The sequence below is a fragment of the Pelodiscus sinensis genome, chromosome 3 (genome assembly GCF_049634645.1).
Source record: "Pelodiscus sinensis isolate JC-2024 chromosome 3, ASM4963464v1, whole genome shotgun sequence".
In the NCBI taxonomy this organism is placed as follows: domain Eukaryota; kingdom Metazoa; phylum Chordata; order Testudines; family Trionychidae; genus Pelodiscus; species Pelodiscus sinensis.
The window spans coordinates 20,604,485-20,624,955 of record NC_134713.1 but is presented as its reverse complement, the minus strand read 5'-3'; positions in this window follow the sequence as shown (position 1 = coordinate 20,624,955).

The window sequence follows — 20,471 nt, the reverse complement described above, 5'->3', positions numbered from 1 at the left end:
AAAAATAAAACTCTGTTTTCAATTTGTATCATATTAGATGTCTACCCCCTTTTAAAAACAAATTCTAGATTTTGGACCTAAATCTTCTTGATTGTGTCCCTTTACAAATATGAAAATTATGGTAAAGAGAGGAAGAGGGAGCTAGTAGATTAAATAGGGGTGATGACTACCGTGACTCCACAGTACAATAATGCCCTCTCTTTCCTAGCACAAGATGCTTGCTATTTGATATAAATAGCCTATTATAATTAATAGACCAGGAGAATTGGTTTGATAAATAAGAACCAACCTGAACTTCAATTTCAACCGTCAAACAAATATGGCTTTTTTTTTGAGGATTAAGGATCTGATCCAAACCCTGTTAAAGCCAATGGACACTTTCTTTGACTTCAATGGCCTTGGATCTCACTATAAATCATATTGAATAAGAAGTCTCTTCCGTGTCCCAACCCCTCTTACCAACAGTCTGCAAGACCTGTAACAGAGTCTCAGTTGTTGTGGCTCTAGAATCACAAGCATCTTCAAATCTTGCCAAGTTACTAAAGGCATTTGAGGTCAGTTCTGAGCAGGTAGAGTTTATGAGTCAGGAGATAATTGCTATATGAACACAGTCCCAGGAGGAACTGATGGTAGGGAAGAAAGGTAGGGAAGAAAAATTTGATGGTAGAACATAGGGAAGAACGATTTGAGGAGAAGGAGTTATGGGAGGGGTAGAAATTAAGATTCAGCCAATCTAGCTGGAGAGGTCAGCCAACATGCTAATGTTACTGGTGTAAGGTAATGGAATAAGAGTTTGTCTACACTGGCCAATTTCTGCACAATAAAGCAGCTTTCTGCAGTGAAACTCTTGAGGCACACAATATGAAGCCACTTTGTGTGAAGAAATTGCACTGTTGCAGCTCTGTAAGAAAAACCACCGTAACAAGAGGTGCACAGCTTTCTGCCTTAGGCTACATCTAGACTGCAAGCCTCTTTTGAAAGAGGCTTTTTCGAAAGTATCTTTCGAAAAAGCCTCTTTCGAAAAAGAGCATCTAGACTGCATGCAGTTCTTTTGAAAAAGCAAGCCGCTTTTTCGAAAGAAAGCACCCTGGCAGTCTGGATGCTCTCTTTCGAAAAAGCCCTGTTTGCATTCAAGAAAGCCTTTTTTTGAAAAAGCACTTTCGAAAAAAGGCGTTCTTCCTCGTGAAATGAGGTTTTCCGCCGTCGAAAGAAAAGCCGCGTTCTTTCGATTTAATTTCAAAAGAACACAGCTGTAGTCTAGACGCAGGTGAAGTTTTTTCGAAAAAGGTTACTTTTTTCGAAAAAAAACCTTGAGTCTGGACACAGCCTTAGAGTGCCAGTGTAGACTCCCTGCCTAGTCTATTACAACATTGCAATTGGCCTCTGGAGATGTCCCACAATGCCTATTCTCACTTCTCTGGTCATAGGTTTGAACTGTACTGTCTGGTCTTCAAGTGACAAACTATCGGCCCAATTCTTTACAATTCAATTACAATTGTGGGTGGGGAGGGAGGGTTACATTAGCCCGTCTTATTTCCGTGTGCTGAATTTGGATGGAGATATTTGCAGAAAGCTGTCTATGATGCATCTACCACCATATGCGTAGTCAAAACAGTGGAACAGGGTGTCAGTGGACTTCCTCACTTCATGGAAGTCTGCCTCAGAGATCTCCACAAAATGCTCATAGAGATACTTGGCAAACTATTGCTGCAGGTTCTTTGTCAGAGCTGTTTTGTTTCTTGCCCCATTGATGGTAATATTCCCGGGACACTAAGTGGGGAGAACCATTGCTGCCCACAGATGAGCCATATATGGGCCAGGCTGGAAGCCACAGTATAGAAGAAGACCTTTCCTTGACTCTCTGCTCACTGTTAGCAGCAAAACATCTTCCACAACAAACACCACCTGTGAAAAATGTGGGGACAGTAATGATTTTAACGCATCCCCTACTATGCTGGTTCTCCCCAAGAGCCATATGCTCAGTACCCACTATCGTCCTAGAACACTGAATTCTCCTGCCCCTGTGTTTGTTTATTCACCATTTTGGAGGGTTTGTGGCTCATGAGTACTTGTTTGTGTTCAGCCAGTTTTAGTGATAGGTATGTAAGTAGTGGATGAGCTTTAAAACATTAATTCAGTGCTTTGTGTGTTGTGTTGCAAAGAATAGTGGGAAATGTTCTGTAAAATGTTGCATTTTGGCTTTATGGATATGCCTTGGGAGCCCAATTTCCCTTTTGTTAACACCTGCTGAATGGCTGAGTAGGATTAGTAAGTCACTATGAAAAATAGGAAGGACTTTCTGTTTGCTGTTATGCTGCACTCCGTACCTAAAAAACAAGAATTGAAGGAACGGCCAGACAGCGAGAAGAGGAATGGAAAGGAGAATGAACTCACAAAGCAGCTCAAAAACATTATGGAGCACCAAGCGGACATGCTCGAGGGGCTTATAGGACTGCAAACCAAGCTGCCCCAAGTCAACCCTTCTCTGCAGCTGCTGTTGCAGAACTATTTCCCATGCCTCTTCCACACAGACTGCCAACACACTCTTATCAACATCCTGGCTCCAGACAATATCTGCTGTCATCCATACCTGCAGATTTCATTACCCAGTGCACTCAACACCTGTTCCACTGCAGAGTACCTTTGCTGAAGTACACTATACATTGCACACCACTCCAAAGAACAAGGCTGCATATGATATCTGTATGTACACAAATGTTTATCCATCCCAGGATCCCACCTCCTCCTGGGACCCTCCTTTCATGCATCCCCCACAGTGCTGAATTGTCTTTTTTTATGTATTTCTTCTCTGCTTGTTGTTGCTTAAGAAAATACATTGTTTTTGTTTTAAAGCCTCACAGCCCCCCTCCACCTTCCCACAATAATTAGCAGCAGACAAGAAAGAGATGGGCTGTGGAATAGCTGATTTAAGTGCCCTACCCTGAGCACTGATGCAAGGACTGCAAGTGTGAACATGCTATTGAGCAAGCAGCTGCCTGTGTGAATACAGAATAGAAGTTTCTCTTTAGCATTCTCTGGCTGGCAATGTTACTTTACTGTGCACAAACTTGCCAGTGTGGACATAGCCAGAGAGAAGGAGAAGTTAGGGTTGAAGGTACTGTATAAAAGTGTTTGAAAGTGGAGGAGACATGAAAACCTAAGCATCTTTACTCTTTATCCAAAGCAAACCAGCCTTCTAAAGTGATTGATCATCCTTACTTAAGATCATAACTATCTTCTTGGTGGTTATAGATCAGTTTGTAAATGGATACGATGTAGCCCATGAGGAAAGATGCCAGTGAAAAACCAAAGGAGGCTGAGAATGTTTTAAAATGGTAAATGAAGCAAAAGTACTTAAAGATGAGGATTTTATTATGGGACATTATACCAATGTGGACTTAATGGCTTTAAAATATTAAACAACATGAGTACAGAAAAGACAAAAAGGACAAAATGAGCCCAAATATGATACCATTGATTATAGTGTAAGTATAGCTATTGAGACACTTTGCAGTAAATATAGGGGAAGGTGAGGGCACGAGGGAAGAGAAACCTACAATCTTTAATGAAATTTCTATTTGGTCAGAAGGCTTTTAAAAAGCTACTAAAGTCTTTGTACATTTTTTACTTTTCATTGGAGCTGCTTATTTGTATTATTTTGATAATGAACATATTAATTGCTATTGGTCATTTGCTCCAAGAAGGGGGACATTTGGGATTAGTGGAAAAAAGGAGACTCAGCACTTTCCTGTTTGATAGTTGACTGGCAGCCTTCCCAAGGACAAAGAAAAAAATGTCATACTCTCATTTCCACGTCAAACAACAAGCATTCCCACTGGACTGTAGGATGTCTCAGAAGGACCAAGGGTAGTTATTGATAACCTTTTCTTAAAGACAAATGTATGCATTAGTGCTTTCCTAAATAAGAGCCTAACGTATTTTTAAAGTAAAACCTGCTGCACCTTAAAATATTTTTAAGAAAGTTCGGCATTGACTTCATTGGGGCCAGGATGTCATATTTGGCCCTGTTCCCATTGAAACTAATGGCAGTTTTGTAATGATCTTCAACAGGACTAATATTAAGACCAACAATTTAAAAGAATTTTCTTTATAACACTATGTAGAACCCTTTGCCTTATTTAAAGTATTATTTTTATTGAATTTACTTGTGTTGCTTAATTACTTTTGCCATTTTGAATGTTTAACTTCAATATAATTAATTTAAGCATCCAAGAAAGTAATTTTAAAATTGTGTTTTCCTTTTAGAACTTTTCCAATCATTATAATAGATATAACTAAAAATCATTAAATAGTTCTTCATTTATAATATCCAATATAATATTATCCAGACAGAGGAGAATTTACAGCCAATAAATATGTAAATTGTGTAATTACATCTAAGAAAATAAATTCCACAGAGTTTAAACAATTAGCTACCATGGGTTTTTTTAATGGAAAAATAGTGTCTACACTGCAATGCTATTTCAGGATGCCAGAGGTATCCCAAAATAGCTACCCTGTGTCTTTTGAATGCATCTGTTATTGTGAAATATTTCAGCATCCCTGCAAATCTCGTTGTATGAGGGATAAGGGATGTCTCGAAATAGTTTTTATTTTGAAATTTGGCACTGTGTAGATATGCCAAATTTTGAAATAGCCTATTTCAAAACAGAATTAAAATAAGATACGCAATTTACGTAGAGCAAATTGTGAATCTTATTTCGAGCTAAGGGTGCAGTGTAGATGCACCCTTAGATGCCTGGTCTTTTTATGGTAATATTCCTGATGTGGAAATCTCTAATATATCAGAAAGACCATATATATATTCATTTACTCAACATTCTTGCAAGAGAATCAGTTTTGACTAGTCAGGATATTTCTAGCGCTTAAGGATTTTTCCTCTAATTAAAATCTTAAGATAAACATCAATCACATCTATAGGAACTGTGATATTTTTCCAGAAAAAGATATGCAAATTGCAAACTTCAATTTGCGTACCTTTTTCCGCTTTTTTTTCAGAAGAGGCTTTATCGACATTTGGCCCGTCTGTACGGGGCCAAATGTGGGAAAATCCTCTTCTTTTGAAAGAGCCCTTATTCCTCTTAAAATGAGGAATACAGGGCTTCTGAAAGAATGTGATGTTGACAAGCTGTGTGTTAATATTTATCAAGCTTTGACTTTTTGAATCACAAAATGTCTACAGGCTCCAATTACTTTCATATTCTGAACACAAAAAATTTCATAGAGTACAGATTTACATGTGCTTTCAAATATAAATTAAGGTGGAATTGTTTTCCCTCACTTGAGGATTCATAGTTACAATGATTTCCATATATAATCCTAACATAAAAAAAGTTTTATGGAAATGTTGATCTTCAATTTTTCCTACAGGCGATATCAAAGGTGGCAGTAGAGATAAGGTGTAAGTATTCTTACACATATCTAGATACTGCTCTGCTCTAACACTAGGAGCCATGCATCACAGATACAGCCTTTGTAGTAAAAAAGGCAAAAAAGCCTTTTTGTGCAATAGTTGCTTATGTTGGTGAGCAACTACAAGTATAAATGCTTGCAAGCATGAGTAAGGATTCCAGAATTAGTCCAAGATGTGTTTACTTTAATAGGGGACAGTTTCTGCCTACAGATACATAATGTGACATTCCCATGAAGAATAGTGTGAATTGCTTCTTCTGTTCAACTCTGTGTTGAATTTCTTCCCAAGATTTCCTGGAGATCTCAGTACAATACCATTATATCTCTGAGAGCTAATTACACTAATCCTCAGGACAAACTTTAAAAATAATTAATAGTCTTGCAGCACCTTAGAGATTAACAACATTTGTAGATGGTATCATGAGCTTTCATGGGCAGAACCCACTTCTTCAGTGCCCACAAAAGCTCATGATAGAATCACACATTTTTGTTAGTCTCTAAGGTACTGCAAGACTAATAATTATTTTAAAAGTTTTTTCAGTTACATACTAACACGGTTACCCCTCTGAAACTAATCCCTAGGGCTGTGTCTAGACTGCATCCCTTTTCCGTAAAAGGGATGCAAATTAGACACAGTGCAATTGCAAATGAAACGGGGATTTAAATCTTCCCCGCTTCATTTGCATAAACATGGCTGCCGCTTTTTTCCGGCTTGGGGCTTTGCCGGCAAAAAGCGCCAGTCTAGACGGGGATCTTTCAGAAAATAAAGCCTTTTCTGAAAGATCCCTTATTCCTCTTAAAATCAGGAAAAGGGGTGCAATCTAGACACAGCCTAGGGGTATGTATACAGGCAGTCCCCGGGTTACGTACAAGAGAGGGACTGTAGGTTTGTTCTTAAGTTGAATCTGTATGTAAGTCAGAACTGGCGTCCAGATTCAGCCACTGCTGAAACTGACCACCAGTTCCGACTTACATACAGATTCAACTTAAGAACCTCAGGCGTCCCCAAGTCAGCTGCTGCTGAAACTGATCAGCGGCTGATTCCAGGAAGCCCGGGGCAGAGCAACTCTGCCTCAGGCTTCCTGTAGTCAGCGCTGGTCAGTTTCAGCAGCGGCTGACTTGGGGACGCCTGGGGCAGAGCAGCTGGGGTGCTGCTGGGTTGGTCCAGTAGCGCCCAAAGCGGCGCTGCGGGACCAACCGGCAGTGCCCCAGCTGCTCTGCCACAGGCGTCCGGAGAAAAGCCTGGTCTGCTGGGGGGGGGGGGGGGGCGGCGTACCAGCACCAGGGAGACACGGAGCAAAGCCGCGGAGCATGCTGGCAGCGGGACAGCAGACCAGGGAGATGGGGAGCAAACCCCGTTCGTAACTGCGGATCCAACGTAAGTCAGATCTGCGTAACTCGGGGACTGCCTGTACACTACAGCATTATTTTGAAATATCTTATTTTGAAATAGTTAATTTGAAATAAGTTATTTTGAAATAACGTGTCTACACACAAAATGCATTTCAAAATAGCATTTTGCTATTTTGAAATAGCACGTCCACACTGAGTGGATGCTGAATCTCGTTTGAGGCCAGCCGGAACCCGGTCCGGCAGGGCATCAGGTCAGGAGTTACTTTGTGTGGCTGCTGCCTGAGGCTATCTGAGGCCTGTTATTCTCAGCTTTCCCTGCTTGCTTGCCTACCTTGATGAGGGACAGCAAAGCATTTTGTCTCTGTTTTCTCTGGTTGCCCACACTCGGGACACCACAGCACTCTGCAACATGGCGCAAGAGCTGTTCCTGGGCACTCCTGGGCTTCTTGTGGATACGTTGCTGCGAGCCTGGCTGCACTTGCTGCAGGCTGCCATCCGGAAGGTCCACTGGGGGGCTGTCAGTATCCAGGAGGCCTGTGGAAGAGCTTCCATCCTGAGGAGCACTAAGAGCCTCCCTGGTCTATCACACTGGGGGCCTGTGCCTCATACCTCCCTCACATCCTTCCACTTATCCCTCCCTAACCCCCCTTCCTCATGTAAAATAAAATACATGTATTTTCATAAACACAAACTCTCTTTATTTAACAAAACTGGGGGGGGGGAATGAAACTCTGGTGAGACTGGGGAAAGGAGGCGAGAGAGGGGAGACGAAAGGGGAGAAGGGAAGGGGAAACCTGGGAGGAGGGAGCTGGAAGGGGGAAGCAAAGAGAAGAAGGGGGAGGGAAAGCTCAGGGCTCAGGGTTGGGGATCTCAGCGGACCAACTGGATTTTCATGCAAACCTGCTCCTGGGTTCTCATGTGGCCTTTGGTGGCCAGGCTGACAGCTATCCTGCCATAGACGGCCACATTCCTCCATCTAGTTTGGAGATCATGGTCATTGGGGGCATCCCCCCCAAACCATAATAAGGTTCCATGATCTTCACCGGGCCCTGACAAGCTCCTGGGAGCTGGCAGACTGCTCCTGGGGAGTGGTGGAGGGCTGTCTGCCAGTGGCTTGCTGGCTCATGTTTTGGGGCCACTGGGTCAGGGGCAGTGACTGCTGGCTCTGGGCTGGCAGGCTTGGAGCTGGCACAGGCACTGTGGCCAGAGTCAACCTCTTTAAGGGCTCCGGGGACAGGGGAGGGAGAGGAGTGTTCTTGGTTGAGGTTTGAGTGGCCACCAGGGCACCCTGGGAAGGCTGAAAGCCCCCTATTTCGATATAAGTATCTAAACAGCACTCATTTTGAAATAACTATTTTGAATTTGGCATTATTCCTCATGGAATGAAGTTTACCAAATTCAAAATAAGTGCTCCGCTATTTTGAATTAATTTTGAAATAGCGGTGTGGCTGTGTAGACGCTAGTAAAGTTGTTTCAAAATAACAGATGTTATTTCGAAATAACTTTGCTGTGTAGACATACACAGGGTAAGCTGGAGGGAGGGAACTCAGGTCCTTACATCGCCTGTCTTGAAGAAGATTGCATTCTAGATAGTATTTGTAGTGTAGTTCAATGGCTCTCAGCACCTCCACTGTAAAAATTGCTCCCTGTCACATATTCCACAATTTTATAGCCAGGCCGTGTACTCCAGGACACAGGTCACAAGATGCCTTTTGCTTTTTAAAGCCAGATCAGGAGCCTTTAGCTGGAGGTGCTACTGAATCTTACAGTTAACTGAATAGTTAGCTGTCTTAAAGAAAAGATTCACCCAATTCTGGGTTGCCTTTCTGTGTCTGCATTAAACCACATTTAAAAAATGTGGACTTTCCTCCTGAATAAAATCCATGCATATAATGCCAGCATTGCTTATTGCTTCATGCTTGTACTTCTTTTTTTTTTAAAAAAAAATCAGTTGTAGTCCATTTTCTTGTTGAGCTTTTCCCTTCTCTGTATTTTGGCTGAATGATAAATACGAACATGAAATATCCATATTTATGGCAATCTATTCCCAGCACAGTGATATATAGTAACATTATATTGTCATGGCCAACAAGAAAAAGAAAATAAACTAAACTTTTGCTAGTTTAATATTATGCATCAAAATGAAAAAATATTCTGGTCTGATCCTTATGACATGCTTGAGAACATTTTTAAATTACTGTCTTTTGATATGTCTCTTATTTAGATTAACTTTTACACTTTTCCACCTCAGGCTAAATATTCATCTAGGAGGCTTCTCCCCCCCCCCCCCCCCTTACGTTTCTTTTTCAATTCACTGCCTTAAGATGGATTTAACTAGACTAATTTTATTCTCCCATTTTTGGGCTTCTAGGCCTTGTGTACATCTAGATCCTGTAAACCTCATTTTTTGAGGAGTACAGGATCTTTCGAAAAAGCCTGCCATTTCTGAAAGAACCATGTCTAGACCGCAGTTTTACTTTTGAAATGGCACTTTTTTGAAAGAGCACCATAACGCAAGCATGCAAATACAAATAAGCAAATATTTAAATCCCCACTTCATCTGAAATTTTAAAGTGTCTAATTTACATCCTTCTGTCGAAAGAGGTCTAGACACAGCCATAGTTGTGAGAAGAATCAAAGGAATATATTGATTCTAAAGGAGAAGAGTATAGTGAAAACTTGAAATTTCCAGCATCATATTTCTATATCAGGAAAACTGCAGGCTTGCTGAACATTGTGCAGATTTACTGGATGTTAAATTAAATTCAGAAGTTGAGATGGCAAAGGACAACTTTCTAAATATTTGTTATGGCCCTCTAAATATTGCACTCCTTCCATCAAAGCTATATAGTTCATTAAATATTCATAAAATAGAGTACTGAGAAAAATTCTAATTGGAAATAAATGCAATTGATGGAGATTGCATTATTTATGATTCCATTTGTTAAACCGAGACAACAGGAGTTGATGAAAGACAATAAGTAGATTGAAATTAAGGTAATTTGAACACATAACTGTTTTTCCTCTGTTCTTCTGAAAAGTGTCAAGAAGGCTGATCATGTCTGTTACACCCATACTGATTATTTTTTTAGTGAATCATACATTTCCATATGATAGCATGGACTTAGAAATAGAAATAGGAAGCCATTCATAATATGATTTTTTGTAAAGGTAGTAATGGAGGAGAGGTAAGTATAATTAGAAAAGTCCTTACAATGACGCACAGCAGAAAGATTGTTATTTTGAACAGAAAGCATTGAAATGTCTGATTTACAATATTAGCCCCACACAATTAAATACTCTAGTATCTATTTATTTGTTTGCTAAATTGATATGGAAACACAGCATGTATACATAGAAATAGGGTAATTGCACACACAGGACTGTTCCTAGAATGGTGCAAGGTCCAGGACATCAGTGATGAGTATCTTCTGCTGGGGATGTTCCCTCTGATCCATCCTGGCCCTGCCTCCACTCCAACCCTTTCTCACAGTACTGCTCTACCTCTTCCAACTCTTGAACTGTCCCTGCCCCTCCTCTTTCCCAGCTAGTTTTGCCCTCTCCCCATAGCCTACTGCAACTTCACATTCCCTCTTTCCCTTCTGTGCCTCCTGATGCCACAAAACAGCTCTTCCATGGCAGGCAGGTGCTGGGAGAGAGGGAGAGGTGCTGACCGGTGGGGCCTGCTAGCAGGCCAGGGGTGCTGGGGTGATAAGAAGGTGGGGGGCGGCGGGATGGAGAGGGAAAGGGGAAGATTCTGGTAAGCAGGGCTGTTAGTGGCTGATCCAGCCTCAGAGTATGGGTCTCCGAGCTGTCACATCAATTTGCCATAACCTAGAGACAGCTTGGATTGCACATAGAAATGTATTTATATCAGCAACCTTTATACATTCTCTAGCTGTGGACAATTGCCTTTTCTGTACACACTATAGCAGCAATTTCAATTGCAAAAAAAGTGTGTGATTTTGCATGGGTCGCAATGACATATCTCAGGCCATTTACTGAATGAGTAACACATCTGGTCTTAGAATGCAGTTTGAACACAGATTGTCTGAATTGGATTGTCTGCTTAGGTCATTTGGACTATGTCACTCTGTGCATTAACTCAAAATTTAATGCTAGGATCTCGTCCCTGGGGGAAAAAAAAATTCCTTTGTCCATTATATTGAAAGAAATGCTGGGAGACTGTAGGAAAACAATAAGAAAATTATATTTGTATTGCTTCCTCATTTTTACTTATTATATATACCAACTATCTCTGTCTCTAGAAGAGGGAACCTCCAGTGTGTAGGCCACACATGGTTTGTTAGCATTAGGTACTCAGATGGTTTGCCAGATGGCTTGCCAGATGGTTTTTTTTTTACCTGAGCATCCCCAGTCATGGCTGCTCCCAGCTCACAGTGGCTGGAGTTTGCTGTTCCCGGCCAATGAGAGCTGTGAGCTGCCGTGACCTGGGATGCTCAGGTAGACTAAGCATCTGGCAGCTTGCCCATCTGAGGAACTGCATATGACTTGCAGGCCGGAGGTTTCCCACAGCTGCTCTAAGCTTATATTTAGGTATCCTTAGAAGGAGGGAGAGTGGAAAGTCTGATTAAGTCTGGTTTTTGATTAAAAGTAAAATATGTTTATTTAACTACAAAGAAATGTTAAGTAAATACAAGTATAAGGCATTAAAGTTAGAAATGGTTACAAGAAAAATAACGATAAAATGCTTTCTAGTAACTAAAACTTAAGCTAGACTTGTTTCAAAAAATCATCCTCACCATATGATCTCAGCAACAGAGCAGACCAAATTTTCTAATCGGGATCTTCACCCACTCCCCAAAGACAAAGGGGAAGGTTCCTTTGACTTCTTAGAGAGCATGAGAGTGAGAGTGAGAGAGTGTTTGAAAAGCATTTCCCCTATATAAAGTTATTTTCTGCCATGAAGAGAGAGGCACAGAATCTCTTGGTAAAAGAGGTTCCATACTGTTGCTTGCTAAAATGTAGATCAATCTTTTCCTATCCCCCTCTCCTCACAAAAATGGCCTCTTGACAAGTGATTGCCAATCAGCTTTGATGACATCTGACTAGGGGTGTTAGCTTGCCCTTTGTCTTTAATAAACTGATTTACCTATTCCCTAGACTTGTCTGGTAAACACGCTGAGTCATAAGGTCTTATGTTCATAATTCTTAATACATACGTTCTACATATATTTCACCATGATATTATTGACCAGTGAGTTGTTAGTTTTCAAATGACATCTCACATGGCATATTTTGTACAAAGATTATTACGAAAGTGTATAGGGTATGAATAAAGGGTGCATTTGATTACACCCTCTTTCACTTCAATAGTCTTTGGATGAATCCATGATGCATGGTCTCTGCACAATTAATTGTTGATTCTCAAATAGCCATAAGTCTTGTCTTAGCATGAATTAATAGGCTATTTTTAATCTAGGATGGCATGCCATTCATGAATAAACATCTCACTAATGCACACCCCTTGCGACTTGTTGCTATAGTAGAACCATAGAGAGAAAAGATGGGTGAGGTAATATTTTTTATTGAATCAACTTCTGTTGGTGAGAGGGAAAAAGCATTAGAGCTACCAGAGGAGTCTTCTTAAGGTTAAAGAATGTCTCTCCTAATATCCTGGGACCATCATGTTTCTCTGTCTCCTGCAGCTACCCCTTCCCCCCATAACTTTACCCTAAAACTAATTAGTGCTATATTATGTTGCCATCTATTATCCTCAAATTCCCATGGCTGAGAACTTTAAGCATTCTTAATTAAGAAGGATAGTATACTTATGGAAACTAATGAGGAACAAGAGTTGCCAAGGGCTGATGCAGAGATAGCACTTGAATTGAAATCCTAAAAGAATATTAATTTGCCACATATTATTAAGATGGAAGAATCATAGTGCTCCAGGCATTATTGACAGCTGGATTGTTAGAATGCTGAGATAATCAGAAAAGGCAGCTTGTGGTCCACCCAGTAGAGGAGAGGAATAAGATATGAGGGGCCTATTAATCCCTGATGTGGGCTGTTCATAATGCAGGCTACAGCATAGCTGGGAGAGCACTGACATAGAGCAGCTACAACTTCTCCTTTGTTAATGGGAAGAGATTAGGCTGAAGGGATGTTAAAGGGTATCTAAGATACCTTTCTGCACACTACCCACCAGTGGAAGCGCATTACATTGGGCCCTGGACTGATGCAGAGTACTTAACCCCAGGAGCAAGAGGACATGGTGAAGCAGATTGTGACTTTGTAGGTCAGTGTGGCCTACTGGACAGAACCCAGGACTGGGTCTCAGATTTGGGTTCTGCCAATGGCCTGCTGGATGACATGGGACAAATCATTTCACCTCTCTATGCCTCCACTTCCCCCTCTGTAAAAAAAGGGTGCTAGTGGTGCTGAACTCCTTTGTAAAGCACTATAGGGCTGCGTCTAGACTGGTATGATTTTGTGCAAATACTTTTAATGGAAAAGTTTTTCCGTTAAAAGTATTTGCGCAAGAGAGCGTCTATTCTGGTACGTGCCTTTGTGCAAAAGATTTGCTTTTGCACAAAAGCATCTGTGCCAGTGTAGACGCTCTCTTGCGCAAGAAAGCTCCGATGGCCATTTTAGCCATCGGGCTTTCTAGCGCAAGAAATTAACTTGGCTGTCTACTTGCGCAAGAATACTTGTGCAAGAGGGCTTATCCCTGAGTAGGAGTGTTGAAGTATTTATGCAAGAAGCACTGATTTCATACAGTAGAACATCAGTGTTCTTGTGCAAAATCTTGCCAGTCTAGACGCACCCTGGGGGTCTACTAATAACAGTGCTGTATACATGTGATATATCACAGTCACAAGCAGCTTTTCTGTAAGTTCCTAAGCACTGCCACAGTCATAGAGCCTGGTGACAAAGTCACAAGTGATTCCTTTCTCTGCAATAGATTTAAATGGCATGTCTTGCAGAATATGGCAGGAGTGAGCACAAGGAAAACAAGCCAGGGCTCCTATTTTTTCAAATAACAATTTCTGCTGGAATGTCTCTGATGACTGAAAATTAAACACTAACAGTTCCATTGACATTTCACTATTTATGCTTTTTGTTTCTTTTTTTTACCCTTTTCTGCTCATATTCCACAGAAGAGAACTCTTTTGCGCCTGTGCTTCTAAGATAGGCAATTATTTTAATACCAAAGAAACTATTTTCATTTAATAATAAAATAATTGTGGATGGCCAAGGTGTGTATGGGTGAGAGAGAAAGGGAGACTGATGGACTGCTGTGCTCTGCAGAGCTGCCAGTAATTCTCCTTTGCTTCTTTTATTACTAAGAAGGGGTTAATGGGTTAGCAGCACATCCGTTTGCACTGTGAAGCTTTTGCTTTGCAATGCAAAACCATCAAGGTTGAACCTCCATGGTCCAGTATCCTTGGGACCTAACTGGTCCTGGACCAGGGAATTTGCCATCCTAGGGGAAGTCAATGCACCGGGGTCTCCACTTTTCCTCCCAACCACACTATTGCCACCTAGGGCTCTGCTCTCCCCATGGAGAGGGACTCCACTTCCACCCTCCCCTCTGCAGCTCTTCTGCCACTCAGGGCTCTACTTTTGCCCCGTGGCTCTGCTACCAACTGGAGCAGGGGGGAGTCCATACTCTGCTCAGCTGATCTGCTGCCACTAGGAGCTTTTCCCAGCAGCCCCGCTGCATCTCGGACTCTGTGCTCTGCCTGCCTTAGTCTGTCAATAGTCCTAGCCCTATGGGGTCTTCCTGACAATGCTGGACCAGCAATGTTGCCACACTAGGAAAGTCTGGATTATGGAGTGTCAACCTGTATAATGTGTAGTGGGTCTTTTTATTTAATTATTTATTACAGGATTTTTCTCTGTGTTTTTTAAGGAGACATATATAAACCTTCTGTAAATTATCCCAGTAGGTGCCTTTATCCTTGTGAAGGGTTTTTATTAGGAAGAGTGATGTTATACGTGGATAAGGCTTCATTCAGCTCATATACTGTGCAAACTGGGCATGCTCAGAAGCAATTTTTCAGTTACTAGGACCGAGATCCAGTGGGAGTTTCAAGGGGAGTTAGGCATCTAAATACCTTAAAAATTCTGACCCTTCAAACTTGAGTTTAAAATTAAAATGAAGTCTTTGCATCTAAAAATGAATAAATAAATAATAATAATAATAATAATAAAAAGCTGGTGATGAAAGTCTAACATGCACATCAGGGACGTTCCTTTTCAGACTCAATAGTCAATTTTCTTCCTGATTTCAGTGGAACAGAAGTAGGAGCAAGGCCTTTCTCTATATAATCTTTTGATGCTGAAACAGATCAAATGCTGCTACACAGGTTTGCTCGTGAGTTACAGCTTGATTGACCACTATTTCAACTGTCTGCTGACCTCTAATTGCCCTTTTCTTGTGGATTTCAAGTGAAAGCCCTGGATTTTATTTTACTAGATGCTGCTAGTTTGCTACATTTATTGGATGAGATTTGTCACTTTAAACTGCAGTTTAGGCTTTTTTTTAACATACTCCTATTACCACAGGGTACTTGTAAATCTCTATATTTCATTACAATTTTAAATTATGATTTCATTTTTAAAATAGCTCCAGGACAGCTAAATCATAGGAATGTAGAACCATTGCCAACTTCATCTCATGTCAATGAGGGGTGACTGTCACAAACCCAGGTGAGAGCTTCTTTAAAGCATAGCTCATTTAAATGGGTAAGTCAATGTCCCTGTATGTTTTTTAATGACTAGTGTAGCAAGCAGATCTATTGACTCTTAGAATTGTTGTAGCTGCCACTGATTTAACCAAGTCTAACTCTTTGTAAATACTTACTTCAGGTTGTCACTGTCAATTAGATGAAATGGAGATTTGGAGATGAACCTCTCTTCCCCCACCCCACCCCATACAACTGAGCTCATACCCTGAGATGATCACAATACTATGAACATATAAGGCCAACTGCTCATTTGGCATTAAAGCCATGTATCTCCATTTCAATGGAACAATGCTAGTTTACACCGGTTGAGGGTCTGGTTAGAACGTAAGAATATAAGAACGAGCATACTGGGTCAGACCAAAGGTCCATTAAGCCCAGTATCCTGTCTGCCAACAGTGGCCAGTGCCCAGGTGCCCCAGAGAGAGAGAGATCACAACAGGTAATCCACACATGATCCCTCCCCTGTCACCCACCTCCAGAGAAACAGAGGCTAGGGATACCATTCCTACCCATCCTGGCTAATAGCCTCCATGAATCTATCTAGCTCTTTTTTGAACCCTGTTAAAGTTCTAGCCTTTACCACATCCTTCAAACATTCCCCCCCCCCCCAAGTTTTGTTCATCCTTGTATGACTGTCCATTGATTGTCCTCATTCCACCAAGTTTCCAACATCCTTCTTTAAAGCTAGGCACCCTAGTTCACTCATTTTACCATTTAGACTTCTAGCATTTGTGTATAAGTACTTTAATAATTTGTCACTATTTATCTGTTTGCCATTTCTTGGTGTGTTAGACTCTTTTTCATTTGACTGTGTCTCATCTGATCTGACCCATACTTCCATCCTCTCCTCCTGACTAGAACATAGAGCATCTCTATTAATAGAACCTCCCTCAATAGATGTCTCTGTCCGATCCATGTGCTCCTCCGCACCCACATTGGCTTTCCCCCAGCCCTTAGTTTAAAAATTGCTCTACAACCTTTTGGTTCTGCTCTTACAAAAAAAAAGACATCCTAATTCTTTATAGGTGCATAGTAAAAGAACATCATGCTGTACATGAGTTGCAAATAAAGGGGTCACTGTTCTCTCATTGAAAATATTACAACTCCCATTGGATTCAATAGGCAGACTAACCCCTCCTCCCATTCAATCATACTTTCCTTCTCTGATCTACTATTTTCACCCTGTTTCCTTTCCTTTTAAATACATTTCTTCAGATAAACCCCTATTCTGTCTCACTCTAAAAAGTGATAATGCAATAGCTGAGATAATATGTATTCTACATTCTAAACATAAATTGAATGATAAACTTCTCTGTCCAATTACTCTCCTAGGGACATCATCCTCCATTATGGTCTTCCTTCTGTATAATGTCTATTTATACTGTAAAATCTTTGAGATAGGTATTTCTTCTTGAAGTCTGTGAAGCACCTTTGCAAATATCACTGTTTTTAGAGATCCCACCCCCCCAAAATGCTAATGAAACCTGGATATAAACATGGAATGAAGCATTCAAAAGCTATTAATTTCAGATATATGGCAAAATGTATTACTTGGGTTTGGATCTATGGTGGAATACCAACATGGCAGCCTAGTTATTAATATGTATCTATAAGTTGCTAGAGGAGACTCACATGCTAATATGACATTTTTTCTGGCATGTTTTGTATGGCTATGCACTGAAAACATATCCCCTGAAAATGCATCAGGTTTACAAATAGAATCATAGCATTGGAGGGGAGGTTATCATGGTTATTGAGTCTAGTCCCCTGCACTCATGACAGGACCAAACACACTATTCCAGACAGTTGTTTGTCTAACCTGCTCTTAAAATTTCCAATAATAGCAATTTATTCCAGTAATTAATTAGGAAGATAATTAGGAAGATTTTCCTAATGTCCAACCTAAACTCCCTTTGCTGTAATTTAAGCCCATTGCTGCATGTCTTATCATCAGAGACTAAGGAAAATATTTGTTCTCCCTCCTCATTGTAAGGCCCTTTTCAGTACTTGAAAATTGCTATCATGTTTCCTCTCAGTTTACTGTTTCCCGGTCTAAACAAACCCAGTTCTTTCAATCTTCCCCCATAGATCATGTTTTCTAGATCTTTAATCTTTTGTATTGCTCTTCTCTGGACCTTCTCCAGTTTGTCCATAACTTTCCTGAAATGTGGCACCCAGAACTGGACACAATGCTCCAGTTGAGGCCTAGTCAGTGAGGAGAATAGTGGAAGAATTACTTCTTGTGTCTTGCTTACAACACTTTGGCTAATGTATCCCAGAATGATGTTTGCTTTTGTTGACTCATATTTAGTTTGTGATGCACTATGGCTTGCAGATCCCTTTCTGCAGAACTCCTACCTAAGCAGATTCTCTTTTCAAAAATAAGACATGAGCTTCCTTAGTGTCAGAATGCCAGGCATTCCAGAAAGCCTAGGTAATCTTCAAATGATCCATCCCCAGTTGCCCCATTTCCAGCTTCTGACAGATGCTAGGGACACCATTCCTGCCCATCATGGCTAATAGCCATTGATGGACTTATCCTCCATGAATTTATCTAGCTGTTTTTTGTATTCTGGTAAAGACCTGGCCTTCACAACAGCCTCTGGAAAGGAATTCCACAGATTGACTTTGTTTTGTAATGAAGAAATACTGCCTTTTGTTTGTTTTAAACCTTCTACCTCATAATGTCATTTGGTGACCCTTGGTTTTTGTGTTATGGGAACAATTATACAAATTTTTCTTATTTACTTTTTCTACACCAGCTATGATTTTATAGAACTCGATCACATCCCCCATTGTCTCCTCTTTCTAAGATGAAAAGTCCCAGTCTCATTGATCTCTCCTCACACAACAGCTGTTCCATATCCTTAATCAATTTCCACTACATGCATCTGACGAAGTGGGTCTTTACCCATGAAAGCTTATGCTCCAATACATCTGTTAGTCTATAATGTGCCACAGGACTCCTTGTTACTTAATCATTTTTGTTACACCTTTCTGAACTTTTTCCAGTGCCAAGGTACTACACAAAGTAATGGTGCCTAAAAGCAAGACCACTTCACTGGGTTTCTCCTGTTGGTCTACTGAGCGATCTTGGAAATTCACTTTTTACTGCAATTTCTCCCTCTATAAGATAGGGGGTTACACAGGCCCCCTTTGGAAAACACTTTGAGATCTATATTATAATAGAGACTACTGGATTTATACAAGGGCTATGCAATCTATCAAGTGCCCAAGTCAAACATTTTGTATATTTAGGGGCATTCCTGAGAAGAGATCCATAAATCAGAGTGTGACATTTATTTTCAAATAGAGGTAGGTAGATAGTTCCCCTTACCCCAAAAGTTAGCAGCTTTTAAAATTATTCTGTTGGCTAAAGACTGATGGCACAAAGTGAATGGAAGTGAAGTGATAACTCCTTGGCTGTGGAAGAGAGAACATATAAGCCGAGAGGTAATCCCCAAGGTATGAGAAGCGTGCCCGGGCTCTGTATGCTGAATCTGCAAGAGTCAGGCTGGAGCCTTATTAGGAATTATTTTGGGGAGTTAGATGCATATATACTATGCTTGGGGTCTGCTGTTATTACATTCCCTAAACCCAAAACAGTTTTAAAACTAGATTAGAATAATTTGATTGGAGTTCATACTCAAAACCAAACAAATATGCGGCTGGCACAAGCCCTATGGCTTCTGGCCATACCAAACTGTTGCTTCAGCCCCACCTTGCTCTTTTGAGCTCTCCCCCTACTCCTCTTTCAGATCCTCAGCAGACTTTCAGTCCTTAAAAGGACAAGGTACAGGTTTTTGCATGGCATTCCCTTATAAATGCTGCACCATCATTTGCTCCATCTTCTCATCATATATACATTTGTTCTCATTACACAGGATGGTTATTAGTTAATTTATGAGGCAGGTGGGGCTAGTGCTTGGAATTTACCAGTTCTTACTATCTCACAATAACCTAAAAAAGCAACTAACTTAACCTCTGTTCACCTCCTTTACATGTGTGTCAATAAAGTTTACTCAGCTTAGAAATGTGCTTTGGGACTGATGGATGAAAAATATTACAAAAATTCAATGTTTTATTATTCTGTTTCATAGCAACTAAATGAGAAGGTTGGTCCTGTAGTTAAGGCAGTGGTCTGGGATTTCATGAAACCTGGGTTTGGTTCCTAGCTCTGACACTGATTTATCTTTGTCAAGTTACTCAAGTCAGTATGCATAGGAGGTGTTGGGCAGCTAAGTTCCTATTTTAGGCACCCAAGTCCTAATTTCAGGGCAACTGGATGCACAAAAAAATCTTGCTGAACCCTGTAGGGTTCAAAGCCAGTCAACACCTATATTTTTATTGCAAGAGTTCCCTTGGCCCCTACATTTCTGCCTTAGAAAATGTATATGGCTGCTTTCCCCTAGGCATCCAGACATCTATCTCCTACCTAAACCCTAGAGCTGTGTTTCCCAATTTTATTTGTCCATGGAACATTAACAAAAAACAAAAAATGTTGGAGAAACTGGTCAACCAAAAAAAAAAAAAAAGTGGAAAAACTGTCAGTGAAGTAAATAAATAAATAAATAAAAACGCTGGGGAAAACTGGTTGACCAAAAAAAAAAAAAAAAACCCCTGTGGAGTGATCGGGTTCTCGCGGAACCCTTTCACTTCACGGAGCCCCGGGGTTCCTTGGAGCACTATTTGCGAAACACTTCCCTAGAGTAATTCACAAATCAATGGCAAGCAGATGCTTGGCCTCCTACATCACATGTGGGATCTGATCTGGTAGGCATTCTCTGAGCATGTTTACCAGAGCAGGCAATGTCATAGAAACCTGCTGGGAGGCGGGGTGAACTATTCTATTTTATAACATTTATCCAAGTGGTTAGGGTACATGCCTGGGATATGGGAGGGCTGTGGTTCAAATCTTCCCTTGGATCTACCTAGGGAAACCATAACTAAACAAACTTTAGCAGGACT